General features: G+C 33.0%; 2 long non-coding RNA genes across 4 annotated transcripts; both read left to right on the forward strand.

The window, feature by feature from the left end:
* The first annotated feature begins 826 nt into the window (after positions 1-826).
* On the forward strand, positions 827-3178 carry LOC127876008 (uncharacterized). 3 transcript variants are annotated; one of them, XR_008047595.1, is made up of 3 exons: positions 827-1052; positions 1724-1862; positions 2602-3178. It is a non-coding gene; the product is annotated as an uncharacterized LOC127876008 (long non-coding RNA). The 3 variants fall into 3 exon arrangements; XR_008047594.1 differs by lacking the exon at positions 827-1052 and adding an exon at positions 1087-1385; XR_008047593.1 differs by lacking the exon at positions 827-1052 and adding an exon at positions 1089-1296.
* Positions 3179-6479: 3301 nt separating this feature from the next.
* On the forward strand, positions 6480-9183 carry LOC127876007 (uncharacterized). Its single transcript, XR_008047592.1, has 5 exons — positions 6480-7012; positions 7466-7542; positions 7738-7833; positions 8439-8520; positions 8812-9183. It is a non-coding gene; the product is annotated as an uncharacterized LOC127876007 (long non-coding RNA).
* The last annotated feature ends 1526 nt before the right edge of the window (positions 9184-10709 follow it).

Below are 10709 nucleotides of genomic sequence, written 5' to 3' on the forward strand. Positions count from 1 at the left end.
ATAACGCTGCTTCTCGGGCAATCTTTTACTAAAACATTACAGCTGAGACTAAGAAGTCAGTCGGTAGAACATTGGAAAGTACCGTCAACGTCCATAACGCGGGCACGACTGGTTTGTAACACCTTTTAGACGTGCTCTTGAGCGCCACATGCCGACTACACGAGAACATTAACTTTTTTAAAGGCTAAAAGGACGATGACCCAACACTGTTTTTCTACTATTAATATTGTCTGATTCTGAAGTTGACAGTGTCAGGTCATTTTCCGGATAATTCCGATGTACAGTTATCGTCAGTATTTCCGGTCGTACTTATGCTGGGCGTTAATGTTAAAATAAACCATTTTAACATAATAATCAACTTCAAATGTTTATTTTCATTTATATTTTTAAAATTGTTTGATATTTTCTTCACATATTAAAACCAGACATTACCTTATAGAACTAAAAGATGACTATATAAAGTATTAAGCTTGATATTTTCTTCACATATTTATAACAGAAATTACGTTATAAAACTTAAAAGATTACTTTATAAATGAAACAGTATTTAGCATAAACCCATTATTATGCAGACCCGAGAGTCTATAAAATAAAGCCTTACTGACTGGCATTTGATATTTCAAAAATCGATTGCTATTATTTGTATACGTATTTAAAATCAGCGATTGTGCACTTGTATAAAATCAAAATGGCAAATATTGCACTTTTCACTTGCGATCGATTTGTGTGTGCATTATCAAGATGTTCATAAAACCTCGTGAAATATCTGCAAAACTAAACAACAAGCAATAAAGGACCTGGGGACCGTTTCAATAAGCTCTCGTAAGTATGTTACGACTCGTAAACCAGTTGCGATTATCGCAACTTTCCATTTTGCGTTTCAATAAACTTTCGCAACTTACGATATCGTAGAATTCTCTCGTAAGTCTACGAGACGTAAGAAGCAGTCGTAGTTACGTCGAAAACAAAATGGACGCCGCGTATGTTGTGCATTTGGACGCCGAATAAGAAGCTTTTGGCTTCGTCTTTTTATCGACGACAATACAGAGGAAGTAAACATGTTGTTTTTTATCCCTTGATTGCTTTCTGCAAAATATTTAACGTTGGAATCAATATGTCAGTTACTGCCCTTTGTTTATATTCGATAAGGATGAATAAATCAAAATAAATTGCAATTTATCATACGTGAAAACCCCATGTGTTTATTATGTGTGTGATGCAATTATATTGTTCAACAGCAGTTGAAGTATATGCGCTTCCCGCCACTCAAATTATTGTGCAATGATTAATTTTGCTGTAAGCTTTTATCTCCATCGCAATTTGCATGTGATTTCGGAAGTTTTTTTGTTCGGATACGTACTCAATGGAGCCTTGTTTTTTTTTTGGTAAACGTTTGTTATCAACGCTATACAACTCGTTACAATCTATTCCTTTTCTTTGTATTATGTTTATTTAATATTCTGTCAGAACGATACATGCATTGCTAAATTATGTTGGATTGTAAAATGTGCCCAGTTAGGCAACTGTTAGCCTACATGTGTAACAAACCTTCAACCACAAAACACCAAAGTGATGATCATTATGAAATAACAAATCAATTACTGAGTTATCAAAATATCTTGTTGTTCTTGAACACACATACACAACAGTAACATATTATAGTATTTTCATTACATTAGAAGACTAGTATTATTCACTTTTTCATATTGTACTACACCAACAGGTACTCATCACTGACATCAGTTAAAGATTTTTGGCCAAAGGAAACATCTATTCCAAGCTGGCAGATCTTCATGGAATCAGCAGATCATCTTTCGTTAATTGACATGCCTTCACAAGTTCAATCAGCAAACATATGATCGGTAAATGTCTTTATTTCTATAATCAATTACTCAATCATGATTTTAAACTGTTGTAGAAAAAATGTTATTTATTTAAATACATCATGTCTTACATATATGATCTGGCACGAGTTGTCATATCATACCATATTTCATTAAACGAGTTAAGGAATTTTGTATGTAAACGAGCCTTTGGCGAGCTTACTAATGAATTTCCTGGAGATGTTTAATAAAATATGGTACATGTATGATATGACAAGTGTGAGATCTTTTTTATCACATGCTTTTAAATGAGCAAATTAAATAAATATTAACGCAAACATAATGATAAATCCCAAATGATGTTTACATTTCGTGGCATCATTTGACGTTGCAATGTCATTTCGGTGAAATAACAAAATGCGATTGGTCAATAAACGAAAACTAAGCCAATGAAAACGCTTAAAAAGTATATTACACATGTGTAACAGGGTATAGCATGTGATAAAATCTCATATAGATTTTGGGTCAAATAATTAAAGTTAAAATTATTTTTCATTTTACAGGGATGGTACAATCATAATTTATTTACTTTTCATCTTTTTTTAATCCTCATTTGTTTTTTTTATTTGATACATAAACTATATGTGAATAAAAAATCAATAGATGATGAAAACTTGAGCACAGTTAATAAATAAAAATTTAAACACAGTTAATCAAATCATGTATATAAATGCTTTATCATGTACTGTTAATTTTAAACACATGATACATTCCATAGGTTTCCAGTCCGCGTACAACAACAAACTTGCATGAAGGTTGGATTCTGCCACAAGGCCCGGGAGCAGTGGATGGGACTCTCATACCCATAATACTGAATATGTTATATTACACACATGCAGTTGAACACAGCAGGAACTCTTGAAGAAAAAAATGTGTATTTTTTTTATTCGAACTTAAATGTAAAATATATATTTAATTTTAGCTCGACTATACCTTGAATGATAAGCTGTGTATAAAATTATGGTAAACATGCAACATCCTTATATCACTGTTTCTATTACATATTTTCATTAAAAGCACTTATGTATTCAGGGTCATTATGTCATTGTGAGGTCACTGACCAAGTTGCTTATCTCTGACCTGCATTTAGCTTAATAATGCCCCTTTTGTACTTAAAATGTTCCACTTAAATTGTGTGTACAGCTACTCCATATCCCTATATTTTCCACAGATAATCCTTCACATATGTCCTCAGAATTTTTTTAAAACATATAAATAATATTTCTTTGGGTCATTGTTATAACCACTACAAATATTTACTGTTGTTGCGAATAAAGTTGTTAAAACTGTTTAAACTGGATGTTGTGTTAGTGAATCTTAAAGAGAAGAAGCTTCTTGAATAATGTCACTTTAGCTTCTTACTTCACAATCTTTTTGTTCAACATGTAATTAAATACACTTTAAATTATAAAGTGGATTGCAATACAGAGAACGCAGAAGAAGGGCTTACATTTGTACTTAAAAAGAATGATGTTTGAAGTTGTCAGCATTTTCATGGTGAACATTTTGATTGTATGGCCCCAATGGAAAAAATACTTTGTTACTAATTTAAATTTTAGCAAACACCTAATAATGCTTTTAAGAATGAGTTATTTTGTTTCTAAAGTAAAAATATGTCATAACCTAGAAAAGATACACTTTAAACATTTTATAAATTAAAAAGATGTACTTAAAACTCAACTGTCTAAGAAAAAGTGGATTATTTATTAAAAAAAAAAAATACACTTCCGAATTTAAAGAACATGAAAAAAGGCTTCATCTGTTTCTAATTAATTAATGCAATAAAGTGTACTCTCTAAAACATGCAGACAATTCGCTTAAACAAATGCAGATAAAATGCAATTTTTTAAGTGCATTTTGGTAAAAAGCTCATTTCATTTTCAGAAGGGTTTCTGCTGATGCAGATATTAGAAACAATGATATGACATAATTTGAGATTCCAGTATTTCTTCATTATTCTAGGAACACACTGTCATGTGAAGTTGGAATAAGACATCAATTTGGGAATAAACAGTGTTTTTTTTCAACACTGCAGTCAATGCAGTTTAACCTGTTATTAATTTGTACAAAATATAAGTAAAATAGACACTATTGCATATATAATTGTATCATTTTAATTGATTTCACTGGGTGTTTAATTTGATTTTTTCTTAAATCCTAAAAAAATGAAACCCTGTTGATGTGTGCCTGCACACAGTTTAAAAATACAATGAAAATAATAAAAATACCATCACTGTTAAACATTAGAAAAGTACAAATAATACAAAAGTATACACAGTATTTAACAAAAATAGATTCAGAGCATGAAATGAATTTGTATATGCAAGTATCTATTTTACTTATAATTTTGTCTAATAAATAAACACAATAGGAAAAAAAGCACATTATAATTGTTGAAAACATGTTATATTCCAACTTCACATAGTGTCACTGTGTATAATTTAACATTACAGTTTCATATTGAACTGGATGGGTAGCTATATTTTGAAATAATAGCAATACAAAATGCATTTTGTCAACCATAAGTAAACCATTTAAGGACTACTGCTCATAAATAGGCGTTGGTACATGTATGTATATGAAAATGTAATTAATGCAAATTTAATACACTTGTGTGTACTTTTTCAGTTTTGTTTATTCCAAAAAGTTAATTATATTATTCGAAAATATACTTAAAACACAATTAAAATGCACTTATGGTTACCTACTTATTTTCTGATGAAATGCATTTTTCACAAGGAGAAATAAAAAATTTTAAGACACAAAAATGAATGTATGCAGGAAACATGCAGGAAAAACAAGAAATGTGTTTGTGGGAAACACTATGTCCCCTTCTGCGCGACTTTGATTTTGTATGCTCCCCCAAAAAATTTTGGGGGAGCATATAGTCACCGCTTCGTCTGTCCATCCATCCGTGTACAATTTTTGTCCGGGCTATTTATCAGCAACTAATGGCGGGAATTCAATGAAACTTTATGGGAAGCTTCACTACCAAAAGGAGATGTGCATATTATCAGCGGGTTCTGGTCGGTCTGCATGTCAAGTTTATTTACATGATCATTAAACACAGACAAATATGGTGCAAATACCCTACATTTCATTTGTCAAGACCTTTTTGTGTTGGAGTTTAAAAGGCAACATAGTGACTGTAATTTAGGAACAGTTACTGAGGCTTGATTGGTCATTTACAGCTCGGGTACTACCTACATGTACCGCTGGTATTCTTAAGTATACTTACATGTACCCCGGGTACGGTAAATATACTAAAACATACCCGGGAATTTTAACCCTAAATCGGTTGTTGTCTGCTATTTTTTTTTTATTAATTATGTTCATATTCATGTCAAATTTTCTGTACAATGGCCTCTATATTATCAAAACTCTTACTCAAAAAGCATGTTGATACAGTTTGTTTTTAAAGATTAGTTTGTTGAAGGTAAGCAATATCGTTTTAGGGTAATCGGTGACCCGGGGTACATTTAAGTATACTTAAGAGTACCCAAGGTACATGTAAGAAGTACCCAAGCCGACAATGGCCAATCAAGCGTTACTGAGAGAGTTGGATGTGCATTGAGATAAACCATGTTTTATGAAGCAAAAAAATGAGTAACACATATTGTTACTGTTTTAATATGTAACTACATGTATTACAGAATCATCAATGATTATATGCACTTTTGAGTAAATTAAAGCTTGTCAGATTTTTTTTAAGGTCACAGTGACCTTAGACCTTGTTACCCAAAAATGGGTGTGGCATGTAGAACTCATCAAGGTGCATCTACATATTAAGTTAAAAAGTTGCAGGTGGAAGCACTTTGATTTTAGAGCAAAATGTCGAAAGTTTTAGCACGATGCGGAAGGCAGAGGGCGGGCGACGAGCTGGCTATGACAATACCTCGGGTAAAAAGGTTTCCCTGGAATATTACATAATTATAGTGTCTGTCTAGCTACTTTCATCAGAAGGTCCCACCTTGATCCCCACTGGCAATGAGGGAATTAGGGAGGGTCCTCAAGATCATCTCTGATGACTCAAAGTATTGGTTCTACTCGGGAAATAGACTCCAATGTCTTGATAAGCATCATACTTTTTCAGGAATCAAGCTTTAATACAAAGAGTTAAATAGATATTTATATGTGATAGTGTATGATATTAATGTGAAAATACTGAGCAAAAGCCGGGGATTGAACCCATGACCTCCAGAGTGGTAGTCAGACACTTTAACCGCGTCGCTAAAGAGCTAGCCCAACAGCCTTAGTGACCTTATTTCACTACACTCCTACCCCTTTTAATGTTTCAAGGCCCAGACACGCTCGCTACAGCATGTCTTGCATCCAAATGGCCCTCCCAGAAACCATTACACAGCTCAGACCCATTCCCGCATTCACAGTTCGTTTTTTGACTCGTCGCCATTAATGTGAAAATACTGAGCTCAAGCCAGGCATTGAACCCACGACCTTCAGAGTGGTAGTCAGACAGTTTAACCGCGTCGCTAAAGAGCTAGCCCAACAGCAAGGCTGTTGGAAGTGACCTTATTTCACAACAATGTTAGTAAAATAAACACTGCACAATTATTTATTTTACCTGTATACAAGTAGCAATAACCACGCACCTGCTATGCAAATTATTGCGCAATCGGTGTTCAGGCAAAAAGTTGACCGAAAAATGTAGGGTGTTTTTAACGCTTCACTACGAGCATGAAAGAAGTAATCCAAATGAAAAATTTGCATATGTGGGAGGAGATATGTCCAAATAAGCAGTATCTGACCTTGCCATGACCGGAAAATAAAAAATCATTGCTCAAAAGTGAAAGTAAAAAATTCGAAGGCCAATATTTTGCAGAAAGAAGGCAGATTCACTTGAAATTTAGCTTTTAATAAATCAATTATTGTGTTTTTTAATAAATTCTAACCATTTGAATCAGGTATATGCGCGTGAAATAATATATATTTATTTATTTCCAACACCACTATTCCTGTGCAGTAGAGTTACTCCCCTTTACGCGGAATTATTACATTGTTGTTACGGTGAATTCGGGAGCGATCTTTTGAGCAGTTTTACGGATATCGGTACGATAAACACAGTATTTGTTTGGCAGGAAGAGAAATCGTCTCATTTGGTATCGATGCAGGTATGAATTCACTTAAATCACCTAAATTATTGTGTTAATTATGTCAAAGAAAATCTGTTCCAGATCGTACCCGCGCCATGTCGTACCGGACTTGTCTTCATTTGTAACAAATGTAAAATATAACTTCTGTGATTGATCATAATCATAAACTTAAAAGCTAAGGTACGTTATTAGTTTTAAGTTGATTATACATTTAGGGAGCATTATAATTCGCACACCATCTCATTATTAGTTTTGTTAACGTGTTAAAACTGCTATAATTAATTTCAGTTCTTATTTCATTTACAATATTAATATACAAAAAATAAATGGATATTATTATATATAAAGGTTAGGTTCTAGAATTAACCTTTGCAAAATTGAGGATGCAATGCTAAGACTCGGTTATTATGTGTCGCAGGTTTTGTGCATACCGGTATTGAAATTCTATTTTATTTACTTGTTATTTTATAGAGAACATGACTGACAAAGATCTATTGGACAGTGATTATGATGGGATTTCACAAATACATGAGCACAGTTACATTGTGGTAAGTAACATTTTAAGCAGTTGCATGTTGAAGACATTGAATTTGATGGTTAACAATTATATCCTGAATTAAAACTTAATTATTTAATAATACAGAATATACACATGCCCCTACTGTAAGAAATAATATTATTGTTGGAAATGTACTTTGTAAGTATGATGACAAAAATATGAATGTGTCTGTTCATTTGCATAGATATCGGACTCTGACGAGACACAACCACCTTCACCTTTTGGTTGACAGGAATATTCCAGTGAAAGATCAGTTGTTCAACAGCCTTTTTGACAAACAGTATGTGTGGCTGCATCTTATTATTAATTTTAATATTACTATTAAAATTAAATTGGAAATTACTTCAGTTGGCAAAGGAATTCCAGTTATTTCATCATATGGCGCTACATTAAAAAGATGACTTAAATGGATGAAATATTAAATGCCCTTACAATTGGCTAATTTTGATCTCAGCATGATTTTTTAGCAAACTTTGAAAAAAGAAACATTGAATCAGTAAAAGCTTGTAGAAAACATTTGCGGTTAAATGTTCTGTTCTTTCAGTTTGTCAGTATCACTTAATTAATATTTGCATGCAGTGCACTATTATATTTCAGCATCTTTGGAGTTCCTTTCATGAAGAAAACAAGCTCTTAATTAATGTATCGACAATGATTTACTAAATCCAAGAAGTTGTTTAAAGATATTGAGCTGTTACATACATTCGCCTATTATGAGTTCGAAACTTCTTACAGTAATTATTATAATATTTTTTTAATTATTTTATTATATGTTTATCTTTTTTTGAATAGGTGTGTGTTAAACTATTCTAACAAATAGTGTTTCTGTTTCATCTTACAAAAGTATATAAGATTTAATTTAGCAATGCATTGTCGATCTTTTAGAATTCCTGGTGCTGCCATTCCTAATCAACCGACATATCAGAATTTTGGATAAGAATTCAGATTACTGGCTGCATATTCAACCGTAAGTGTTTTTCCTGTTCAATTTAACTGCTAATTCATAAATAAAACTTTGTTTAAGAGAAATAATATTACTTAGAAAATGTTCTTAAATACCAGGTTGTATCACATTTGTATTGGGTGGGTGGGGCAGTTGTACATGTTTTGGATAATGTTTTTTTTTTAAATACTAACCAAATAAGTTTTTGTTTTTTGAACATTTATTCTTGTTTTGTTGTACATTATTTCAACTGTGATATTGAATCACATGCACATTTGCAATTTAGAAAAATCAACTTTGTATTGTCTATTTCAGGAATTTTTGGGTCCTGGGTTGGTGGGGGGTAACGTGTTTCAGACCAGAATCCTGCCGGACCATCCAATTGCAAGGACATCTAACATAGCTGAAATGTATCTGTAATGAATTATTAAAAGTTTGGATAAAAAATGTGTTCTTAAATCATTATTTTAAACAAATTATACACCCAGGTTGACTATTTTGAAAAAATGAAAAATGACAATTTTTACACATGGGATTTTTCAATGTTTCCGCATTCACTAACATTACTTTAGACAATGTAAGATAGACAAACCATACATATTTGGAAATGGTTTACTAATATCTATCAGAAAATGTATAATTTTACTGGGTTTATGTCAATTTTCAAAATCAGTGGTTATTGCTAATACAAGTACCATTCCAATCTTGGCAGATAGTGAACTATTTTAAAAGCACCATAACTATGAAACACTTATATAAGGCATATGGCAGTGTTCCACAGAAATGATGCTGTTGATAATTCAGCATGATGATTAGACGTTTCTAAATTCCATTTCCACTAACGACGTTAGTAACAATTCCAGTGAGTTCATAGACTTTGCACACAGTGAAAAACAACACTATTCCACTGTAACACGGTACGAAAGATTGATTTATGCAATAAATCGTGTATTGATCCCGTGTGAGCCATCTCGCTCTCTGTTCAATGTTTGTTATATGTGCTTTTTCTCAAATTTCCGCAACACATTACGAAAACAACACGGTGTAAACAACCTACCGGATGTTGACAGTTTGAATATAACCCCAAAGAAAACCGAATGTACAATAAAGAAATCGTAGATTGCGAGAGCGATTTACGAGGACATTTACGAGGGCGTTATTGAAACGGTTTACGAGAATCGTAAATCCAATCGCAACTACCCGAGTTACGATATCGTTATATTTACGATACGATATCTTATTGAAACGGTCCCCAGATACGTAAACTTCAGAGAAGTAATGGCGCACACACTTCTTACATAAAATTGACAGTGAGTTCGCTATTTGTCTTGTTTTCAAAAAACAACACAACCCGCCTACGTTTAAATACAATTTTGCGAGTCTAAAAATCTACGCAAACTAGTGACAGCATTAAATTGGGAATTAACAGCAGTAAATTAGTTTACATGTTACGTAAACATGCGATTTTAGACTTCATTGTAGCAATAACATTTACCCCGGTTTTCACAGGGCCCGCTGGATGTTTTTCAAAACTATTGACTTATATTTTTTCTTGTATTATATGCTTTCCCAAAAGGGGAAAATATAGACGCTGACTTTTCCGTCCGTTGAAATTTTAAGATTCGTGTTCGAGTTTGCATGTTCCAGATAATATTAATCCATACTCGTCATTCCGTCCACCGTTATGTCTGTCCGGAACTTTGTCCCATATCTCAGCACCTCCCTGTAGCGCTATTGGGTAAAATACAACATTAAAAAGATAAAAGCGAGTTACATGATTTGGCACCCCGCGAATCTACTGGTATATAACACGTCGACCTATTTATATCCATTTTAAAATCAAGTACCATATCGACCGTTATTATTTGAATGAAACTATCGTTGGCAGATAGAGTAGACCATTGTTCTTTGTAAAATGGGAATAGATTAATCCCGGAATTCGCTCGAGTTTAGAAAAACCCACTGATCCCTCGGTACAAGCAACGCTGGTCCATTACATCAACAAATGATAGCTTGGTGTAAATAATAACGGTTGATATGGTGTGTGATTGTGAACGGATTATAAATGGAGCAGCTTTATTTGTACCAGCAAATAAGTGGGTTTTTTCCAAAAGGTTTTCCGGAATACATACATAAGTTGGGTTTTCCAAAGTATTTGGCACACTGGTATAACCCCAATTGGCGCAATAACGTGACAGTCAAGATGGCGACGT

Source organism: Dreissena polymorpha, chromosome 4, assembly GCF_020536995.1.
Source record: "Dreissena polymorpha isolate Duluth1 chromosome 4, UMN_Dpol_1.0, whole genome shotgun sequence".
In the NCBI taxonomy this organism is placed as follows: domain Eukaryota; kingdom Metazoa; phylum Mollusca; class Bivalvia; order Myida; family Dreissenidae; genus Dreissena; species Dreissena polymorpha.